Source organism: Hyperolius riggenbachi, chromosome 3 (genome assembly GCF_040937935.1).
Source record: "Hyperolius riggenbachi isolate aHypRig1 chromosome 3, aHypRig1.pri, whole genome shotgun sequence".
Lineage (NCBI taxonomy): Eukaryota > Metazoa > Chordata > Amphibia > Anura > Hyperoliidae > Hyperolius > Hyperolius riggenbachi.
Window position 1 is genome coordinate 149,792,077 of NC_090648.1, and position 24,740 is coordinate 149,816,816.

The 24,740-nt window shown below is 43.2% G+C and overlaps 1 long non-coding RNA gene across 1 annotated transcript in view; it reads left to right on the forward strand.

The window, feature by feature from the left end:
- The window catches only part of LOC137561187 (uncharacterized), a 107,427-nt gene that overhangs the window by 36,849 nt on the left and 45,838 nt on the right, over positions 1-24,740 (forward strand). The window contains exons 2-3 of the long non-coding RNA XR_011029909.1: positions 8,331-8,420; positions 12,551-12,662. This is a non-coding gene — a long non-coding RNA (uncharacterized lncRNA). The remainder of the gene's footprint in view (positions 1-8,330; positions 8,421-12,550; positions 12,663-24,740) is intronic.

Consider the following 24,740-nt stretch of genomic DNA (forward strand, 5'->3'; position numbering starts at 1 on the left):
ATAAAAAAAAAACAAGCAGGGGAACACGTTTAAAGTGTAAAATGTTGTTATCCGCGACAAGTGAAAATAGTGCAGCAAACAGCAGTTGGCCAAATAACAGAGCCATGGTCCTTCCTGTGACACCATCAGCTCCAGTAGAAACACAAGTTGCTGTACTTCTTCCTCATAGGGTAAAGCTCGGGGACAAAGGAGCAGGGAGCTGGGGGAAAAGTAGAGGATGCAGGGGGAAGTTAGAGGACATGGGGACAGCACAACAAAGAGCTGCGGGGAAAGGAGAGGATGCAGGGGTACATTGGAGGACATGGGGGGCAGCACAACATGGAGCTTGGGGTAAGAGGAGGATGCAGAGGGACATCTTATGTACACACGGTATTAGATTTTAGAAGAAACTGCTAGTGTTCTACCTCTCAGTGCAATAGAAATCTATGTGGCTGTCGATCTACCACCACTCCTCCCATTGCCTGCTTGATGGAGATTCCACAATATGCCCTATTTCCCTTTGGATACATAATCTTGCCAGAATCGATCAAACATGTCAGCATGCTATGGGCAATAGATCACCAGCCAATTCAAACTAAGTGAAGAAAACAATAAGTTACATAGTTACATAGTAACTATGTAACTTATTGTTTTCTTCAATAAGTATTTCTTCAAAAGTATTTGCCATCTTTACAGTGCCCATGTTTATACAGTATATGCATATAAACACCTACACAAATAAAATCAATATGTTTCTCAGGATGTAGGAAATATAGGTGCATTTTCACAAAGCATCGGTAAAGTTGCACTTGGAGCATACAGCAATATTACTGTTAATTACTCTGACGAGGTAGCACACATTGCGCTATTAGCGTAACCTACATTACCTAAGTAACATGAGCGTTGTTAAAGTAATACTCGCTCTAAGCAAGTAGCATAGCATATATTACCAAATCAACGCTCACGCTACCTCATCAGCGTGATTAGCAGTAATATTGGCAAGTGCTACCAGCGCATGGCAACTTTACCAATGCTGTGTGAATATGCCCCATAGTTTCCTAAACTAGTTCTTCTCAGTTCCACTTTTAAGTAAACACTTGACACATTTAATAAAACTGTCTTGTGACATATACAAGCCAGGAGTTCCCATAAATATGAAGCTTTGAATCCATACCTTCCACTGGTGAAGTGGAAAACCGTCTGAAGCAGATGACTTAAGGTTCAACTGTGAAGATTTTTGAAAAATAGGTATGATTAACTACGGTAACTCCAAAATCTGTTTAGTTTTAAACACTTTTATTTGAAGAAAAGCAGTAGTGACAAAAATAGCTTGAAAGGTTCAGGTTTAAACCAACAAAAATTCACATACAGTTTCCTTTGCATTATAAAAGAATGACAGGGAAAACTCACAAGTATGAAAACACATTTGGACCTGAATCTTTTGGCATAGGACATCTCAGTGAAAATATTGACCAGTAGAAATAATAATTGGCCGCAAAAGAAATCAGCAGGTTATCGCAAAACTCCCATAGAAGCATGGCCAGATTTCTGGCAAGGCCACATAGGCCATGGCCTAGGGCACCAGATAAACAAGGGGCGGCCTGCAGACAGTGGGCATTATTTGCAGGGCATTATTTGCAAGTGTTCAAACAAATGAAAGGGGTCAGGATAACTGCACTATTAGTACCAGCTGGCATCTGCCTGTGCTGTGCTACAGGCAGCTGCAGTCCTTTAACCAAACGTTTGTGAACAGTGTGTGACTAGCAAAAAGCCAGGCCTTGTCCAATGACATAGCAGCAGCTGCAGGCAGTTACAGAAGGCCGGGTCTCACGCACTTGGCGTGGGGGATGAAAGGACCAGGGGCAGCACCAGCAAATAGTACAGAGAAGGCAGCCTCTCACAGTACTCATTTCTTAATTATTGATTGGCCAGCGCCCTGAAAACAGCAGTGGGTACAGGACTCACTTTTACGTGTTGCTGACCCCACCCAATGTCCAATTGTGAGCCACTTTTGACAATGTGTGTGTGGTGGATGGCTCCCACCACGCCCGTCACCTGTAGATCGCTTGATTGACCAGTTCCCCGTGTGACGTGATTGATTCACTTCATATTGCCATGGAGACCTTGGCACTAGCCACAATAGAGGACACCAGTGGCCCAAAAATGTTTGGGTGGGTGTGTGTGTGGAGAGAGGTGGTAGGATACGGTTTCGGTTGGGGCGGCTGGTAATAGTCGGCCTTGGGCGGTAAGAAGTACAAATTCGGCCCTGCATAGAAGTAGCATTTAAGGTCCAGGGTTGGCACACTTTATGGAAGTGGTGTACCCTGTCTACGATGTTCGCCTTAATATGTTCATATATCATCGTGTTATGAATCCAGTCTAAAACACAAACATACTCCAAGGTAGTCTGATTCCATTGTGACACAATATATGTTTTTGTAGCATTTGCTACAAATTGGATTAACTTATATTTGGCATTCACCAGCTGGTCCAGTTTCAGACCAAGCAGACAAATGATCGGTCCATCCGTAAGTGGAGTGCTAAAATTTTGGTAATTAGCTTAATGATCTTTTTATTCAAAATGATGTTGTGACAGCACATGACCAGCAGATATAAAAACATGGTACCTGACTGTGCACAACCCTGAAGCAACAAGCAGACCAATCCTCGGAAATTCTGTGGAGTCTGTTAGGAATCATATAACTACTATGAGGAACCTTAAAGGGAAGGTGCGAGCTCCAAAAAAAACAAACAGATCTACTTACTTGGGGCTTCCTCTAGCTCCTGGCAGCCTATATGTCCCTCGCCGCAGCTCTGGTGTCCTAGGATCCTCTCCATTGCAGATGCCAACTGCGCCAGGCTGGCATCTTCTGCGCCTGTGTGAGCACGTTGCATTGCGCTATTGTCTTCTCATTACCTCTGCCTGCTTCATTCTGCTGCACAAGGGCATGGTCCCCACCAATTCCTTCTACAGCTACTGTATTTGCCAACTGTATCAACTGTGTGTGCCAATGACACTGTTCTGCCCTACCCATTGCATCAATCCGGAAGGAGGTGTGGCATCACATGGGAGGAAGGGCCTAGAGAAGAGCACAATCACATGGGGTGGATCATTGTGGAAATTCAGTACAGATGACACTAGCACTCCTGGACCCAGGGGAGGAGCCACAGCAAGAAATTGAGCTCTAATAATTAAAGGAGTACTGTAATGAAAAAAAAGAGAGTTTAACTTACCTGGGTGTTTTCTACCAGCCCCCCACAGATATCCTGTGCCCACTCTGGAGTAAAACGATCCGTGGTTTTTGTGACTTTAATGTCGCAAGCCACTGCCTCCGCTTGGTCCTGACGTCGCCGGGAGCTTCTTGATTAGGTGCAGTACTTGCCTTTAAGTATGAGTTTTTTCTATTTATTAAATGATTTACTTATAAATACCTTCCTTATTTACCAAAAACCTTAGGTAATATTTAGCTCTGTTGAGATAATCCTGCTTGTATACATATATATAACAAACAGTTCTAGAAGCAAAGCAAGAGGATCAACTTCCAAAGCACTAGTGCGAAAGGACCTAGTCCAGTCCAGTCTGCACCAGAGGCATATCTACAGGGGTGCAGGTATGGCATGTGTCATGGGCACCACCTACTGGAGATGCTGCTCTGTAGCATCTTCGGTGTTATCCATACAGATTATAGTTTTTGTTCGGGAGGATATTGTGCTGCCAGGCTAATCTTCTGGGGAGACAAGCTGCCTGTTATTGGCGGGATATATATATACGCTGACCTATTGTGATATTCCATTCAGGGGCGTTTCTAGGTTCCTGGGAGATCTGGGGACACCTGCCGCAGCAAAAAATGGGCTTGGCCATGCAGTGGAAAGTGGGCGTGGTCATAGGTCGGGCCAAATCTACATGAACATAGCAGTGGTGTGACTTAAATATATTCAATAGGCAGTATTTCACATAAATAAGCCCCTCACCTGGCCTCTGTCTTGTCTTCGGCTGGTTGGCCTGTGTGCTGTACTCGGCTGGTGGTTATGCTGGGCTGCCTGGCTGGTGGTGATGCTGTGCCGGCCTGGCTTTGCTGGGTGCTGGGCCCGGGGCTTTGCTGGGTGATTTGCTGGGGGCTTTGCTGGGGTGAGGGCATTTTGGGCACTTTGCTGGGCTGGGGGCTTTACTAGGCTTTGCTGAGCTGAGAGCTTTGCTTCACTGTATGCTTTGCTGGGCTGGGGCCTGGAAGCTTTGCTTTGCTAGGGGCTTTGCTAGGCTGAAGGGTTCGCTTTGCTGGCATGGGGCCCTGGGGCTTTGCTTTGCTGGGCTGGGGCTTTGCTTTGCTGGGCTGAGGGCCCAGGGGCTTTGCGTTGCTGGGCCCCGATGGCTCTGCTTAGCTGGGGATTTGCTTTGCATGTCTGGGGCCGAGGGGCTTTACTTTGCTGGGGGCTTTGCTAGGCTGGGCTGGCTTTGCTTCAGCATAGGTAGCAAGGTATAGATGCCTCCAGCGTAAAGAAAAAGTGGTCATGCACATCCATATAAAACGGCACTTTATTCCAGAAGGTTAAAAGGCATACATCATGATTATAATAAGCAGTGGAGAGAGGTACAGGCAGTTAGGGAGGTCAACAGCCATTTCGCGCCGCTAAGAGCTGTGGCGCATCATCAGTCATCGGTCCTGATGATGCGCCACAGCTCTTAGCGCCGCAAAATGGCTGTTGACCTCCCTAACTGCCTGTACCTCTCTGCACTGCTTATTATAATCATGATGTATGCCTTTTAACCTTCTGGAATAACGTGACGTTTTATATGGATGTGCACGACCGCTTTGGCTTTACGCTGAATTTACTACCTACACTGGTAAGGTGCACTCCGTGGTAAAACAAGCCTAGCCCTGTGCACAGCGTACTTTCTCCATTTCACTAGGTATAGATGCCTTCAGGATAGGTAGCTAGGTATAGATGGCTTCAGTATAGATAGCTAGGTATAAGGGTCTTCAGTCGGGTAGGTAGGTAGGTATAGGGGCCTTCAGTATAGGTAGATGGGTGTGGGGTCCTCAGTATAGGTAGGTAAGCATGGGGCCTTCAGTATAGGTAGGTAGGTATGGGGTCCTCAGTATAGGTAGGTAGGCATGGGGCCTTCAGTGTAGCTAGGTATAGGGGAAGTCGGTCACTAGCAGTAAAGTCAGGAGGGAGAGAGAGGTCTGCAGCTGTGCGCTCCACATCCATGCTGGAATCCAAGCATAGGTAAGCCGGTGTTGTAAAGGTGCGGGGGGGGGGGGATGAGCGGAGGAGGAGGGTGGGAGGGAGAGAGTGAAGGGTGGGTGGAGTCGCCGCGATCTGGGGTCTGAGGCCAGAAGAGTGCGAGCCTGGGCGGGAGGCTCATGGGGCACTCTGGCCAGAATTGATCTGGGGCACCATGGCAACAGGTTCGTGGGCGGTGCCCCGGATCAAACGCCCTAGCGATGCTGATGATTCCATCCAGGAGACTGTTAGACAATGAAACCGCTGTCTATTAACACTGTACAGTGCTGCGATCTAAGGCAGCGCTGTACTGGGGACAGCCGTGTTAGTCAGCTGTCCCCTCCAGAGGCACAAAGGCTATCCACTGTCATAGGTTGAAGCCTATGACAGCCGATCGCGCTAATTGGCTGGCGGGGGGGAGGGAGCGTAGTAAAAAACACACAAATAAAATAAATAAATATTTACCGTATAATAAAATAAACATCCTGGGAGCGATCCTCGCCCACCAACAGAAAGCTCTGTCGGTGGGCAGAAAAGGGGGGGGGGGATCACTTGTGTGCTGAGTTATGCGGCCCTGCAGCGAGCCCTTAAAGCTGCTCTGGCCTCAATTGTAAAAAATAGCCTGGTCTCTAGGGGGGTTTAAGACCGTGGTCCTCAAGTGGTTAAAAAAACCTGCCAGGAACCCAGCTTGGCTCCCATTTTACTTTTATACCATTTACTTGAATTAATAATACATGTTGGTATGGGAGGTTATAAAGACTGTGAAATAAAAAAAAATCAAAGATCATCTAAGGATTCAGAGAATATGAACCATGGGCCCAGCCTTTACCGTCATCACACCGTCTGTCGGATTTGAATAGTGCTTTATACTATTTAATGTGCATTTCTCATTGAGCGATATGTAAGAGAAGATGTAGACTGTATCCTGTGTTCTAGTAGACTAACAGTAATTATAATGATGTGAACTATGGAACAGGTCAGTATGCCCTCATTGCCCTATTGTATAAACAGATCAGCCTACAATAGTAAGACTTCTCAATTCATACTGTGTCGCTGCATATACTGTATATATAAGTCAGAAGTTTCCATACACTTAGGGTTTAATTCTTTAGAACTCACTTTATAACCTCTCCACTGTTTTTATACAAACCATGAATTCAGTACATTGTTTAAAATATCTACAGTACTTTGTGTAGGACAAAAGTATTTTATTTTCCAACAATGTTCACAGACAGGTTATTTCGCTTTTTATTGACTATATTACAGTTCCAGTGAATCACAAGTTTACATACACCTTTACTGTGCTTTTAAATCGACTTGAAATGCAGGCAATTAACTCCTGAAAGCCAATTAGCCTAACTGGAGTCCACATGCAAAATGTATGCAAAAGGATACCTGAGTCGCAATGAAAGTGTCCCTTTTTACATGCCTGGGGCCTCTTTCAGCCCCTGTAGTCTTGTAGGTCCCTCTCTGTCCTCCCGGTCCACTTCCTTGATCCATTGTGCAGCCCAGTAAAGTCCGAGATTTAGCCAAGTTGCAGATACTGCGCATGCAATGACCCAGCGGTGTTCCTCCTTGAGCATGCTCCCATGTTCGGGAGTGTTCTGTGCATGCACCATTATATGTCTTTACAAAGTGTGCATGCGCAGAATGCTTTCGGCCTTGGAAGTGCGATCAAGAATGCGACCCGCAAGATCAGCGCTTGTGCAGTAGGGCTCGACTTAGCGAAGTCTGGGACTTTATCAGGCCACACAGCAGATCAAGGAAGAAGATAGCGAGGGACCTACAAGATTACAGGGGCCAGAAGAAGCCCCAGGCAAGTAAAAGGTGACACTTTCATGATGACTCGAGCATACTTTAGGCCCCTTGCACACTTGCACGCTCTGTCACACCACATTACTCTTCCTTGTCGCATCCCTGCCACAAGGACCATGCAAGTCTATGGAGACTTGCACACTTCGCGCAATGCAACGCGGTGCCCCGGAAGTATCCAAATCACTGCAATGCTGACACAAAAGGCTGCATTGCGTTACCGCATGATCCGTGCCTATGCAGTAAGTGTGCATGACGGGAGCGTGGTGTGAGAGGGCGCACATGCGCAGACTGAGAGGAATTCCAGTGACATCATTCCTGCCAAGCTGGGAGTACATCACTAGCCAGGGAGTGGCGCTCTGCACCGTGGCACAGGGTCATATGAAGGATGATTTCTGCGGTGCTTGCACCATATCGCACTGCAATTAATGGGTGTGCAACTGGCCTTAGATTTCATTAAACCTCCCCATATGCCATTGGGGGGAGGATAGGGGGAGCGCCATTGGTTACCCCGGGGGAGCTGCTTATGTAGCCCCCCCCCCCCATCGCTGTGATAGTCGCCATCCTGTATGCAAGTGGCCGCACTTCAAAGGACCCACATCTGAAGCTCACTCCCTGCTGCAAAGCATGATGGGAGCTGTATGCCACAATGCATGCTGAGAGTTGGAGATTCTACAGTAGTTCTACAGATGTGCGTACATCTTACTACAGCTCCAGGCATGCACTGTGGCATACAGCTCCCAGCATGTATTGCGGCCAGGAGCGAGCTTCAGATGAGGATCCTTTGCAATGTGGTTCAATGTAAAAAATAAAATTTTGTGCTCAGTCTCCTTTAAAGCTTACTTTCAAATTCACTGTTTTTTTGCTTGGTATAATAGTAAAATCAAAAGAAGTCAGTAAAGAAAATGTTTGTGGACCGCCACATCCACATATTCCCAATGCCTGAACGTTTCATGTTCATCTATACATACAATACACAAGTATACACACCAGGGGCTTGATTCACTAAAGTGTGATAACTGTTATCACGGCCGTGCTATGCGATTCACGCGAGTTTGCCGCGGTTTCAATTTTTTTCTGTGTGCAAATGTTCCTGTTTGCATGCTAATTTTCACGTTCGAGCGAACACGAAGGTTAACGCGTGCTAAAATTGCACGCAATAAACTGTACACACGAAAATCGTGGCAAACTTGTGCGGATAGCATTGCGCGCCCGTGATAACAGTTATCACACTTGTGAATCAAGCCCCATAGGGCCAGAAGGCCATCATACTGCCAATACTGCCAAATAATGAGATGCATTCTGTCTCCTAGAAAAGAACATATCTTGGCATCGGCATGAAAAATGCAGATCAATCCCAGAACAACAGCAAAGCACCTTGTGATGATGCTAGAGGAATTACGGTAAGTAGCTAAGCATCTATAATGACTACAGTTATATATTAGTACAGCCTGAAAGACTGATCAGCAAGAAACTGGTCACTACCTCAAAGCCAGTATAAAAACAAGCTAGATTGCAGTTTGCAAGAACATGTGGACAAACAACTTACTTTCTAGTGAAATGTCCTCAGGCCTGATGAATCCTAATCTACTTTTTGGCTATAATGATCATCATTATGTTTGAAGAAAAAAGGGCGAGGCTTGTAAGCCAAAAATTGGCACACCCATCATCATGCATGGGGTTGGGAGCATCATGCTGTGGGGGTGCTTTGCTGCAGAAGGGACAAGGGCACTTTATAAAATAGATGGCATCATAAAGAAGGAAAATGATGTAGATATACTGCAGCAACAAAAATCAAGATTACTCAAGATTACTCTATGGCCAACAGTACATTTTTTGGCAGTTATTTACCTGAGGAAACAGGAAGTGCCCATGAAACGCATTGTCTATCCTACTGTGTGTAAAACTCTTGAATTGATATCGAGTCATATTGGCTATTTTGAAATCCATAGGAAAGGTAAGCCAACTATACCACTCTTTTTTAACTGTTTTCAATTATCTTATATTTTTGAGGGCCTACATCTATCAATTAATATTCCACAGTGATGTTCCTTGCCAATAGTAAAGATGTTGCCCTCTGTGATAAATTTGGCAACATAAATCAGGGAGAGGAAATATTTTACAATGGGCGAACACTGACTAAATCATTTATAAATGATTATTGTAAAATATAAGCAAGTTTAATCATTAAGTTGCATTTAGTAAACTTAAAAGCTACATGGCTAGAAGCAAGCACCTGATAATTCCCAGGCTTGCTGTGCTTTTAGCATGTACATTAAACACTTTTAACCACTTCACCACTGAGGGGTTTTACCCCCTGACCACCAGAGCAATTTTCACCTTTCAGCGCTCCTTCCATTCATTCGTCCATAACTTTATCATTACTTATCACAATTAAACGATCTATATCTTGTTTTTTCCACCACCAATTAGGCTTTCTTTAGGTTGGACATTATGCCAAGAATTATTTTATTCTAAATGTGTTTTAATGGGAAAATAGGAAAAATGTGGGAAAAAAATTAATTATTTTTCAGTTTTCAGCCATTATAGTTTTTAAATAATGCATGCTACTGTAATTAAAACCCATGAAATGTATTTGCCCTTTTGTCCCGGTTATAAAACCGTTTAAATTATGTCCCTATCACAATGTTTGGCGCCAATATTTTATTTGGAAATAAAGGTGCATTTTGTTCAGTTTTGCGTCCATCCCTAATTACAAGCCCATAGTTTATAAAGTAACAGTGTTGTACCCTCCTGACATAAATATTTAAAAAGTTCAGTCCCTAAGGTAACTATTTATGTATTTTTTTTTATTGTACATTTTTTAATTTTTTTTTTAATTACAAAAAAAAATTAAAATTGGGAGTGTGGGAGGTAATGAGTTAATTTTTTGTGTAAAAGTAATTTATTTGTATGTGAAAAATGTTTAGGGTGTAGTTTTACTATTTGGCCACAAGATGGCCACAGTAACTTTTTGTTTTAATGCGACCTCCAAGCGTCCTTCCGGAAGCTTGGAGGAAGTACTTGGAGGCTGGGTAAGTGTTTATTTTTCACAATGATCGCGCTGCTCATCGGAGAGCAGCGGATCATTGCGGGGCTTAGATCAACGAACGGGAATGGATTTTCCCGTTCATTTATCTCCGGGCGAGCGGGCGGCGGCGTGTTTACTAGCGACGGGCGGCGTTTTTACGAGCGGGAGCTCGGGCAGCGGCGGGAGCGCGGAAAGTACGGATTTCTCCATCCCTGGGGGTTAAAGGATGGAAAAAGGGACGGAGAAATTCGTACAGGCGGGGGTAAAGTGGTTAAACTTGGATTGTATTATTATTATTATTATTATTATTATTATTATTATTATTATTTTAATGTATTCATATAGTAAGGACATTTATCTCAGCGCTTTACACAGTACATTGAACAATTCATGTCACTAACTGCCCCTCATGCGGCTACACAGACACATTGCACCGTGGCTATACTGAAACCAATGCATGGCAATGGAACAGTTTCCATTTCTGCAGATTCTCACACGGCCACATCCGTCCGCCCTCTCCGCCTATACACTTCCGCATCAGACAATGTGGAATTGACATGAACTGGAGCAGAAGTGATGCGACTCGGTAGTGCATCGATAGCGGCGTTCGAATGTCCGGTGACCGATGCTAGCGGCAATACATTACCTGATCCGGAAGTTTAAACAGTACAGCGCCCTCTACTGTTTAAACTTCCCCCGGCGGGAAGTAAAGTGAAGCTGTAGCCCTGGAGCCCAGAGCGGAGAAGAAGACAGTGGAGACCGGGGGACTCGTGCCAGCCGGATCAGGTAATGTATGCAGGAGGGGCGGCGGCAGCGGCAGCTTCACAGATGGTCATGCTGAAATCGATTCACAATCTGTTTGCAGTAAAGGCAGCCATACGATCCCTCTCTGATCAGATTCGATCAGAGAGGGATCTATCTGTTGGTCGATCTGATGGCAAATTGACCAGTGTATGGCCACCTTTAGGCTGCTTTTACAGTGAGACGTTACAGGCGCACGTTAGTGCAGCCTGTAACGCAGCCCACCGCACAGTAATGAAAAATCAATGGGCTGTTCACAGTGCCCACGTTGCGTTACATTGTAACTCTGCATGTCAAATGAAAGTACTGCATGCAGTACATTATACACGGCTAAGCCGATTTGACTGTTTGCACATGCTCAGTAATGTTGGAGGAGGAGGTCTCTCCTCCGCGGCCAGCCACATGACTAATTAATATTCACTGCACATATTCACTGTGACATGCAGTGTTTACTTCCTGGAGTGGCCGCTCTGTGCAGCGATTGACTGGCTGGATCACGTGATGAGGATCACGTGGTCTCCGCATCGCATAGCACAAAAAAGGCGATCAATAACGCAGCTCTAGGTAGTGTCCTCCTCCAACACCACCAGGCGTTGCGTTAGGGGCACGTTATGCGACCTATAACGTCCCCTAAAATGCAACACCCTTACTCTTGTTTCCAGCTACCCTTTATCTGTCAGTGGTAAAGGTATTGTGCCTGGTAAGAGAATCAGCATCCCTTCCCCCATTTACAAAGCCCTGTGCTCTCTGTTGGTGAGCATGGGGGCTCTTTTTACATTTCTCTGGCCAGGTTACTCTACCCAAAAATAAAGGTGAGTGGTTTTTCAATGATATTTAACAAGTCAGATAGTAAAGTGGTATTGGGGTAATGTTAGGATCACTCCATGCCAAGAATAATTGGCTTGGCACAGAATACTGCACTTTTTTCTTGTAAAGTAAGATTATCCAATTTAAAAACATTAGTAGCTATTATTATTGTGTGTGTTACAGGCTGGAGTGCAAGTGGTTAATATCAATATGTGTTTCTTAATAAGGGTGCAACAAAATACCCACTCCTTAACAGGTAATTAAAGGGGAACTTCAGCCTAAACAAACATACTGTTATTAAGTTCATTAGTTATGTTAATTAGAATAGGTAGGTAATATAATCTTTTACCCACCCTGTTTTAAAAGAACAGGCAAATGTTTGTGATTCATGGGGGCTGCCATCTTTGTCATGGGGGCAGCCATCTTTTTGGTTGAAAGGAGGTGACAAGGAGCAGGAGACACAGTTTCAACTGTCCTGTGTCCTGATTACCCCTCCCAGCTGCACACGATAGGCTTCAAATGTCAAATTCAAAATGTAAAAAAAAAAAAAATTGCACCAAAACGAGAACAACAACATCAGAAATCCCATCATGCTTTGCACAGCATAAGGGGAAAACTGCCCGGGCAGTTTCCTTCTGTGCAGCTAAAAATGAGGCTTGTATAAGAGAAACAAAGTTCTGATATCTGTGAAACTGCTGAAGAAACACCAAGCCTTTTCAGTGCTGCTGAGTCGATTTTTAGTCCGGAGGTTCACTTTAAGTAAAAGGGATAATTTTCTTAACTTTTACTTATTGAAACCAACAATAAAAATGACCCATGTCAATCCAGCATTTTTGGATTTCTCACCAGTATAATACCAATGAATTTCTTTGGTTTATTTCTGTGGCCCAATAGGAAGTCTCAGGTGGAAAAGGTATATCCTAAGTTCCAGATCAGCTGGCTATGAAGGACAGGAGAACAAAGATGAAGTACTATGATGTTGGATTTTATTAATGTTTTACTCCAGGTATGTGAGTTTTTATTTATGAAAACATTATGCCACAGTGAGGATATGTTTTATTTTATTTTTAACCTAGTATGTGAATAAATAATTGATCAGAAATGTGTGTCTTCATTCACTTGGGTTTGCCTGGATAATTGGATGTCTCCCTGTTTAAGAGGGTGAACACAGCACCATAAGTCCCTCCCCTTTCAAATATCCCACTTCCTTTCTGGGGCACATGGAGGTGGGTATTGTCACCATAAAAATCTAATTTCAACAGCAACTGGTCTGAGTGTATTAAGTGATAAAGATGCTAATCCTGCATTCAAAACTTGCAAAACTTTTTCTGCTGTTATGGTTTGGAGTTATCACATACTTTAGGAGCACTGGCCCTTTAGTAGTCAGTGCCAAACAGTTGAATGGGGGTTCTTTTTATCTATAATATATTCCTCCTCTTCCATTTATTTCCCTGCCTAGCTTTTTATCTGAAACACCTTTGCTCACTTGTGTTTACAAGCAAGGCTGAGGTGACTCAGCGATTGGAGGAGAAAAGGAAAAAAAAAGTGCAGTTACTAGTATACACCTCAGTGGGAGTGTCTGAAGACTCTGGGAGAAGGGCAGCTAATGAATACACAATGATCAAGAGAAGGGAGGGGGGAAAACCAGAGTCAGGGAGGATAGGATGTCAGCATTAGCTTGGTAAAATGGCCACTGCCTAGAATAGGATTTTCTGCTTTTCCTTTATAAAATTCACAGGAATCATTACATGGATAGCACAATACATCTGTTATGTAAGTAGAAGTAGTATTTATCTACTTATATATGTGTTTTTTATTTGTAGGTTAGCATGGGTGTCGCTTGTTCTTTAAGTACTTTGCTGAATTATTTACATATTCACTCACAATTAGCCCCCACTGGTGAATAAGAAAAAGTTACAATTAAAAAAATAAAATATAATCATGAAAAATATGTAGGTATTGACATATTTACTTTAGAGTGCAGTTATTTTCATAAACTGTTATTTTCTGGTGATTGATGCAGCCATCGCGTGGGATAAAAAGAAAAAGAAATGTTAGTATCAGCCAGCCAGGCCCGGATTTACCTCACAGGAGCCTATAGGCACAGATGTCCTGGCACCTTAGATTTTGCCCTCCATGAACCTACAAACCTCCACACAGCAAGTGTGCTGGCTGTCCCAGCTGTCACTTCTCCCTTCCCTACCTTGCCCGTCATAGGTAGCTACAGGTGTCCCTTAGCTTTAGGTAGTCAGAATTACCCTCAATATTAAGTTTCTAGTACCCCCAAGTATTAGGTAGCTAGAGGAGCCTCAATATTAAGCAGCTAGAGGTGTTCCTGACTGAAGGGAGATCTGGTCAGTGGAATGCAGAGAGCAAGGGGAGTAACCTCTAATTTACACTCTCATCAGGACTCTGCATAGGGAGGGAGGCACTTGGGGAAGGGGAGTGAGCCCCCTTTCCATCATCAGGCGCCTGTAGGCACGTGCCTACAGTGCCTTAGGGTAAATCCGGTGCTACAGCCAGCAGAAATATGATAAATTGCAATATGACGTTGTCAGCAGCAGGTGCACTCATAACCTTCTGGGTAAATCAGGTGCAGAAGGAACAGAATGTTAAACACTAACTAATATGATACATTCTCATTGTAGAAAGAAAACGTATTTGCATTCTTAACTGGATGTAAATCTATAAGGCCTCTTTCAGAAGGGCAGCCGTCAGCTGCTCTCCTGCATCAGCGCTTGTTAACGTTTGGTACCGACGATGTACAGATGGCCCAACATGGGGTCACATCTAAGCATGGCCAGGCGCATGCTCAGATGCTAAATGCCGCCGGGTAACGCCACCGCCATGCGCTGATATGCATGATGTTACAAATGCTGCTATTAAGCTGCATTTTAATTGCACCTAAATGGTGGTAAACAGGACGCTGAAATATCCGACAAGTGTTTAGTTCAACTGTTCATCTAAAAAAGGCCTAACTGTCCAATTGTACAACAATAATAAACCAGAAGATCTATGACCAAAGCCTGTTCTTTTTTCTTTAAAAAAAAATAATACATTTCTGCACTCACTTCAAATCAAATTATTTCCCACTAAAGAAGATCAGTTGACAAAAATAGATAACCTGTTTCAGACTGTGCTGAACAGAGACAGGAATGAATAATTGTATCGTATTTCCATGGAAACAAGACCTGTAATAAAGGGAAGCTTGTCTCAATTCATCTAAATTTAGTTGTTTTAAAATGAAGATTGAAACATAAAAGAATGAAGCTGTCAGATTCTAGATCGAGATAAGGATTATTGATTTAATAATTGCCCAATTGAATAGGGTAGAGTTAGCCTAAACCAGACCTGTCTGATGCTAAGCATACTCTTGTAGGCATGTTAAACAATCAGTATCTAATGATAATAAATTACTATTTTTCAACATTGCCCCACTTGATATTAGATCATCAAATGCTGATCAAGGGAACCTCATTTTAAAAAAGATTTTGTTTGTGATCTAACATTTAATCTATTAAAAATGTTTAAAAGTATAAATATAAGTAAACTAACAATTGAGGTGCATGCATGAAAAAAGGGCGCCAAGAAAAAATGAATTTGGCGCCAGGTATTAACAACATTTGCTAATGAGAATCATTATTGTCAAGCTTTATTAATGATAATTACTGTTCCAAAAAACAAACGAGAAATGATAATGAATAAATATTAACGTTAAATGTCGTAATGTTTTTCATCAATACTGCTTAACCCTCACACAGAACCCTCCCTGGTGGTGCCTAAAACTAACCACTCCCCTAGTGGTTCCTAACACTAACCATCCCCCAGTGGTGCCTAACCCTAACCACCCCCCAGGTGGTGCCTAACCCTAGCCCCCGGTGGTGCCTTACCCTAACCACCCGCCCTGGTGGCCCCTAACCACCCCCCCTGGTGGTGCCTAACCCTAGCCCCCCGGTGGTGCCTAACCCTGACCACCCCCTGGTGGTGCCTAACTCTAACCACCCCCCCTGGTGTAACCCTAACAACCCCCCCCCTGGGGGTGCCTAACCCTAGCCCCCCGGTGGTGCTTAACCCTGACCACCCCCTGGTGGTGCCTAACTCTAACCACCCCCCCCCTGGTGGTGCCTAACCCTAGCCCCCCTGGTGGTGCCTAACCCTAACCACCCCCCTGGTGTTGCCTAAAACTAACCGCCGGCTAGGTGGTGCCTAACCCTAACCACTCCCCTAGGTGTTGCCTAACACTAACCACTCCCTCTGCAGAAAAACCCTTTTAGATATATTAACGATAATACCTTTGAAAACGTAAAATCTGTACTTATTAACAAAATAATATGACAAAAACTATACCGTTATAAACTTTTAAAATGATAACTACCTCAAAAACTATAAGTAATAATCTTATTAACGAAATTTTTCGCTGCACCCTTTTTTCATGCTTTTTTCCCGTTTTAACAATAATTGCATAAAAGTCTACAGTATGGTGGCGCCCTTTTTGTCCAGCCTCAGCCGGCACCCTTTTTTCCTGCTCCAATTGAGGTGAAGCTGATTTACAGCTGTCCTTTCTGGAATGCCACCTTAGTGAGAGCTGTAGGAAGACAGACAGACAATGAGCGCAGCAGGTAAAAAGAGCGTCAGAGGCGCCCTCTTAAAAATTGCACCGCAGTAAGCAGCAATGTTAAAAGCTATGATTATCGGCTATAAATGGTAATTTGGGCTCTCAGAGGCACCAGAGGTTTATAGCCGCTAATCACAGTTTTTAACAATGCTGCCTACAGTATCAACAATGTTGGGGATTAGGGTAAAAAGACAGGGGTCTTTAGTGTCAGGTGTAGGGGGGTTCCTTAGGGGTTAAGGTTAGGCATTGGGGGCAGGTTAAGTTTAGTCCCCTCCAGGGGGTTTAAGGTTAAACACTAACGAGGGAGGAGGGGTGTTAAGGTTAGGCACCACTAGGGGGTCTCAGGGTTAGGCATTGCTAGAGGGAGGGTTCTGTGTGAGAGCATATAGGTCATAGTAAAATATTGGTATAAATTATCGTCATTAAATAGTGGAATATCTGTAATTTTACCAATATTCTATTAGCTGCTCTCTCCGGCACCCTTTTACCGAGTGCCTTTTCTACATGTGTGCAACAATGGGCCTGATCCAATTCACTTTCACTCTTTCTTTAATCTGGCTCTTCCATTATTTCACTCATTTCCTGATACCATTATATACAGGTCCCCAGATACCATCTTATGTGCAATCTATGGCCTGCTAATGATCTTCTCCTTTCAACTACCCTAGTCACCTCTTCACATGTACAGGAGTTCTTCCCTATATCAGTTCTCTAACACTAGTAATAATCACATGCAACCTCAAATTATTCAAGCAAGCATATCATATGTTCTTGAGCACTTTAGCTGGTTACTGTCCTAACACTGCTTCCAAACAAACATATGCATAAATCATGCAGTTTATCTGACCCCCCCCTCCCCCCCATTCCCCAACACTTTTATGTCCACCCTGACTCTCTTAGATTCTTTTATTTGTGTTTTAGTATTGCTGTATTTGCTGACTGACCTATTTAGGTATGCTTAACAACCTATTTCTAAAATATGTCATTGTACTGCGCTATAGAAGATGTCGGCACTCAATATTCAATGATAATGATAATTGGTGATACATTTAAAAAAAATGTTTTGACTAGAGTTCAACTTTAACATCCCAGGAAAGGAAATCACTGTGCAATCACTTCCTCTTGCCACTAAGTCCCATCCCCGTTTCTCTCTGGTGCCATGGCTGGTGTGAAATGCTGCTCCTTCACTCCCCATCTGTGGACTAACTGTGTGAATTACTGCTCCTGCCTCCGGGGAGGAGAAATGACGGTCTAGAAATGATCCAGTTAACGACAATGCCTTTGTTAAACTATCAGCTTCTTTGGAGAACACCTTAGGCACATCTGGATCTTGTCAGTGTTACAACTTTTTTTGTTTGTAGTTTCAGGTCTGAAAATAACTGACTTAATGATGATAGGAAAAAGCAATTAGTTTTGATCTTTGTTCTGCAGGTGGCCTTGCCTGAACATTCTGACTTCAAACCCTCCCAGCATTTTCAAAAAAAAGAAAATGTGTTTTTTTCTCAGAAACTGTTAACATTCCTGAGATCTATTCTTCTCCTATGGCAAACCTAATGGCTGGATATGCAGAGTCGGCTGAGTGGAAACTATTGTGGCATGCACTAATTACACAGGGTTCTAGCGGAAAATAAATATTACTTAGCATCTCCTCTGATCCTTGCTATGGGTTTGTCTGGCCAGAAATCAGAGGTGGAGAATAAGTTACTTTACCAACAGCAAGACTGAGGTGAGCTGATTAAATCAGAGATCAAGCGTCTACTGGCCCAACTAAAAGGTCACTATTGACCCGGACAGTCACTTAGTTTTACCTAGCGTGAGTAGACACATTTATTTGGTGCTGCTTGGGAGTAGATTACAAACAGCACTGCTCTGTAACCTCTAGACAATGGAACATTATTTTTCCTTTTGCACTATATTTGTTTTATTGTAGAAGACATTAAAGAATATTTACTGTATTATGTTTTTAATCTGCTTTTTATATAAAAGATTACATTCAAACTGCATACTATTCCACTGATTTCATGATATTATATGATATTTTATCTTGTTTAAAGCCCCATATTGTTTTTGAAACCTTCTGTAAAAAGTGCAGTTGTTAACAAACAACAAAGAGAAATAACTGCTGAATCAGTTCATCACTCTTCAGAGTCCAACACATGACTGCTCACACCCAGGTAGCTTATATACCACTTCCCATTTAGTCACATGGGCATGCAGGGAAAAGAGTGATTGGTCTGTCAGCTGAGGCCACACCTCCCTGCTGACTCATAGCCTATCAGGAGCGTAGATGGAGACTCAGTGAGTTAGCAGTATACTGGTGGCTCCTGCAGTGAAAATCAGGCAATAAGAATGATCGCAGCTAGAACTTTCCTTTCTTAATTTGCAAAACTTTTTTACATGCATAATCTATGTAAGATGATTTTCAGTTAAATGCATATAAAGAGTGTTCTTAAATGTGGGCTTTAACCTGAGATTTAAGTGAAAAAAAAAACAGTTGAACATACCTGGTTTCTTCCAGCGTACATATGGTCTGGCCTTGGGTGAGTTGGGTGCAAGGCGAGCTGAATGACGGCTCTCCCTGCTGCCGCTAAACTACCCAGCAACTTTAAATACTATTCTCCCTCTGTTGTTGTCACAACTCCAAGGAAGGTTTAGTTTGGAGTCCAGCGATCGCTCTTACGCGCCCCACACAGCATATCATTGCTGCTATGGGGTGCCCAGTTTCGGCTCCTGGTGTTGAGCGGCGTGCGCCAAAGCACCCTGCTTTGCTCCTTGCAGCACCGCATTGCAAATAGCATTCTCAGGCCTACGAGGGAGAAGGGGGCAGATTTTTACACCCTTTAGCCTAGAAACTGCCTTGTTTAGCGCAGAGGTTGAAGAACAAAGTTTTTGTAGTAACTCATTTCGTTGTCATAATATATTTACAGTATTACCTCTTTATTGAGCAGACTGCAGGCAGCAAATGCTCACTATGAAGATGCCTCTCAAAAATGCTCATGTCAGATAAGTTCTCTGCCTCCCAAATACACGTTTATATTGAATTTTACAGGTCCAGCTCCTGCCATCCATAGCTGACAGTGATGTAAAACGATTCCTACAAGGATCAGCTACTGACAAACAAGCCAGTGACCCTATTCTGCAGTGAGCTGGACTGCATAGACTGGGCCCTAATCTTCTCTTACAGTATCTTGTCTTGCTAACTGTTGAAAAACTTTTTTTTCGTAAGAATTTAAAGCACACTTACATTTACATTTGAAGTTTGCATGTATAGAATTCATTCATATCACTAACAATATTATGTTCCAAAGAAATAGGATGTGATTTATCAAACATATCCCTGGAGCTATGATCAATGGACTCTGCCCAGGCATTAAAAAAACATTAGGTCTGCCTTCCAGGGGCACAGCAGGAGAGTGATGTCATTATTAATAAGTAAACCATTCTTCAGTGAGCCAAGACACATACATACATAAGGTACACAACAAGATGGAATATGCTATCCTGAGCCCTGAGTAGTGTTGGTGCTCCAGTTTAGAACATTGTTCCAAATTCATCTGAACCCCATACTTCAGCACCATTCAGCACTGAACCTGCAGACAGGGTCTGGGGAGGTTCACTTACTTGCGCTACATGATGCATTTCACATGATGACTCCATACTTCCTCCTTTCAAAGGTGAAAGGGGGAATTATTAAAATACCAGGAAACGCACCATGAAAGTGCAAGTAAGTGATCGCCCCCTGATCCCGTCTTCAGGTTCAGTGCTGAATGGTGCTGAAGTGTGGTGTGTGATTGAATTCGGAATGATGTTCCAAATTCATACACCAACACTAGACCTGAGAGCAGAAACAATATATCTGCCCTGTCATGAAAATTTGCCCTTTAGGACCCTTTCACACGGGCAGTTGAACTGTGTGTTCAGCAAGCAGTTACCAGGCAGCAGTGAGCAGTTACCAGGCAGCAGTGAGCAGTTGCCAGGTGGCAGCAAGCATTTACTAGGCAGTAGCAAGCAGTTGTGAGAGTTCGACAGGCGGTTCACTACCTGTCAACTGCCCATGTGAAAGGGTCCTTACAATGTAGGTACACCTGAGATTTGTTTATCATTGCCACTTAATTCTTCTAAGTTGAATCATTTAACAATGGAAAGATAACAGCCCATAGCTTAAGGCTCGTATACATGTCCAAGGCTCCTACATGTATCCAACATGATGTAAATACTATGCGTGCAAGCAAAATGACAAACTGCACAACATGTCTGCATTCAAAAACAACAAAGTTGTTCAAAAGATCTGTATCCACATTCCAACCTGCATGATAGTTGGGCAGATTGATCCACCGGTTGGATCTGGCAAACAACCTGTAGTCAGTTGGTCATCTGGTTGTTTGCCAGCCATACACACGCCCAACTTATCTTCCAATAGACAAGTTTAGAAGATAGTTGGGCAGATTGTTGTGAGCCTTTAAAGTAAACCCAGAACTTGTTTATCAGAATTAAAAAAATTGTCTTCACAGCAAAGTATGTTCATATTGAATAATACTATAGATGTGCATCTCATTTTAGTGTCACTAGCCAGCTTGTGAAGGTATAACCAGGCCATCATGTATTTTCTATCTATCATTAAGTATTTATATTATTCTTATAGTGCTGGTAGTACTATTCAAAGAGCTCACTAAGCAATTCATGAAACTTTCTGTCCCTTATGCTGAATACACACGGTTCGTTCCCGCATCGAATGCGCCGCTCGATTCCCGACAAATCGATTGTTCCCGAACATTTCTGAGCGCATTTTGATGATTTTTAGGTCGATTGCCATGTAAAGTATGGCAAATCGACCTAACGATCCATCTAACCGCGAATCGGACATGTCGGAAATAAACGAATCGACGGGAATCGAGCGGCGCATCGATGGGAATCGAGCATGGGAACGAACTGTGTCTATCCAGCATAATGCGGTTCGTTCCCGCGCTCGATCACCGTCGATGCGCCGCTCGATTCCCGTCGATTCGACATGTGAATCAATTTGCCATCAACAATCCAAAGCTGAAATGTCTGTTGTACCAAGCAGTGTTAACTTTGAGTAGAGTCTACTTGTGTAACATACTGTACATGGCTGATGGAGATTGGAGAACGGGTATAAACTTAAAGGGACTCCGAGCAGTGCAGAAACTATGGAAAGATGCATATCATTTTAAAGCTCTCTTTCTCCTCTTTCCAATGATATATAAACCGCCGCCCTACACCTTTTACTTTTCGCTATTTTCGCGATTGAAATTGCCGCGGCCGTGATTTCGATCGCGAAAATAGAAATAAACTAAAAGGTGTAGGGCAACGATTTAGGTGTCGTCAGAAAGAGGAGAAAGAGAGCTTTAAAATTATATCCATCAAGCCATAGTTATATTGTATTACACAGGACGACACTTTCCCCAGTGTCAGCAGCTCCATTCTGCTGAATGCAGCAGAATGGAGCTGCTGACACTGGGGAAAGTGTCGTCCTGTGTAATACAATAGAACTATGGCTTGATGGATATCATTTTAAAGCTCTCTTTCTCCTCTTTCTGACGACACCTAAATCGTTGCCCTACGCCTTTTAGTTTTCTCTATTTTCGCGATCGAAATCGCGGCCGCGGCAATTTCAATCGCGGAAATAGCAAAAACTAAAAGGCGTAGGGTGGCGGTTTATATATCATTGGAAAGAGGAGAAAGAGAGCTTTAAAATGATGTACATCTTTGCATAGTTTCTGCACTGCTCGGAGTCCCTTTAAATACATCACACAGTAGATGCTTTAATATTGAATTCCATGTTGACAACTGTAATAATTTTGGGGAAGTGTTATTGTTTTCACTTCAATGAATTAAGCAAGTTACATGTATATACTGGTAACTCCTCAATAAGCTAAAGAAGGACCCTTTCACTGGTCTCTACCCTTAAAAGTAACAGATTTCAGTATTTAAAAATGATGTAGCTGGCTATTCCAGGCTGTTCTATTTGTGCATCTCCTGTGGAAACCCAATAGAAGGTTATGCTACATTGGTACCTGACACTTGACAGAACAAGAAAGTTTTCCCTGGGCACTAAAGATCATGGGGCCAAAGGGGAGCTTATTTGCACATCTGGTGGTCTTGTCCCAAAGTTTGCATGATTTGTATTTGTGTTTTTCAAATTCTGTATCAGAATCAGAATCAGAAACTGTATACAGTAACAGAACAAATATTTCCTAGAACACCAAAGGTAGCATTTTTGGGGAGAAACTACCACAACTCTGTACATCTCAATACTAGCTAGTAACTAGATTCTAGTTGTAACCAAACAAGTGATCACAGCTGCGTGGGAAGTCGCTCTCTCTGAACGTTGAGCTGGTCAAACAGAAATTTTGCTATGCAATGTGTTTTGATAAAATGAAGGCAATCCTAGTTAATCCACTTAAGAAATTTGAAAAAACTTGGAAGCCACTGTATAGTTCTTACCCCCATTGGGTCCCCATTACATCTGAAGCCCTGTAGGGATGATGGCTGGGCCAGGATGGGTTAAGGTGCTGGATCAAAATCTTCCTGTTACCTTTACCTGTTCTTCTTTCTTTCATTTTCTCTCTTTTGCCTCTTCTCTATGTGATGTAAGTGGGTGCCTCACTTCCCACTACAGATCTATGAGAAGGAACTGCCCCGTGGGGTACTGGAAGTTCCCCAAGTGTTTTTATAGACCTCCTTTTCTTTGGAGGTTCAAAAGACAAGAGGTTGGGGGGAGATGATGGATGTTTAAAGAGAACCTGAACTGAAAATAAAAAATCAAAATAACCACAGGTCATACTTACCTCCCATGTACGGTAGTCTACTCATCAATCTCTTTCCCCTCTCCTGTGTCCTGTTTGTCCACTGTGATCAATTGAATTCTCTGTCCTCCATTTTAAAAATGGCAATTACCCCATAACAGCTTCCTGCTGGTCAGCACACTGTAGTGTTAAACAGTAATATCACCCACTTGAGCCATAGGGAAACATGGACATTATCTTGCACATTCAATTGTAACTGACAGCTGCTGATATACAACTGACAGCAACTGGTTTATTTCAGTTCTTACAAAATTTTGTCAGAACTGTAAGGGATCACTGTAAGAAGAAAATGGTGAGTTTCTGAGAGGAACTGATGGCAAGGTTAGTGTGTAATATTCATTTGCTGCTACGTCATGTGTTTATTTTAAATAATTTTACTTGCTTCAGATTCCCTTTAAGGGGAATGGTCAACCCTGGGGTCATATCTTGATGGGTGACACCCATTTGGCCCTAGGTGACCTCCCCCATGCTGTCACCTGGCAATGGCCCTCTTTACAGTTTACTTATTCTTCCATACTTTTGGTAACAAATGTTTTATGTTATTGTCTGATAACATGATGTTTAGAATAGTCAGTATGTTATGTATGGACTGCTGTAATCTTTGCATTTGTACGTTTTCCACATTATTTTATCAATAAAAATAATAGAAACAGAAAAAGTGACAAATTTCTGTAAAGGACCCACAGCCCATGACCTGGGGGGGGGGGGGGGGGGGGGGGGATTGTTACATAATGTATGGGACAGAGCTGCACATTTGTCAAAGTGCATATAAAAATCTAAAAATTATAGGCTGTGTAGAATAGGCATCACACTGAAGAGAGGGGCTTCTGCACCCCCCCCCCCCCTCCCCGATAAAATGTTGTTCATGGAAAAAAGTGCATATCTACCTGGAAAGGGTGCCTACAGGGCTGGATTTGTACTTTCCAGTGCCCTAGGCCTGCTCCAACACTCTGACTAGCGATCATTGGTTTGAATGGGCTCATTTCAATTGTGCTGCTCGGCCTCCCATTCAACAAATAATTCCTGTAATGTGCGCTCCTGCCCGGGTGTGCACAGCAGCCGATAGTGTTCTGGGCATGCATACTTGAGAAATGACGCTGATGTATGACGAGTACTTGTCAAGAATGCATAACACTGCCTCGGTTGCTGTGCACATCTGGGCAGGAGCGAGAAATTACAGGGAGCGCGAGTGGCCAGAGCATGCGCTGCTTCTTTGCCCTCTGTGTGACTGGCTGCAGTCGGAGCCACAAACAGGTGGCAGGGCAGTGCAATGGAGAGAAGCCCATCCAAAACAGAGAACAAGTAGGTAGCAAACATCCTGTCAAGACCCACTTTGGATGTTCTGTTGTAATTATAGTGGACCTGAACTCAGAACTTCATCTCTGCTTTAAAAGATATGCAGCAACATAACCTTTAAAGAAAAACATTTCTTTGTTACAGCTGATACAAATCCTGCAATAAATCTGCAGTGTGTCTACTTCCTGCTTTTATGGAAGCAGACATATTTTTAACATCATGTGCTTTCAAATGAGCTTAGATGTTGTGGCAGTCAGGTGACACAGTGTAGAGATCAAATTACAACTTGTGACACAGAGGAGGGGGAATTAGACAGGCTCTCGAAATACATACATGGTACATTTCT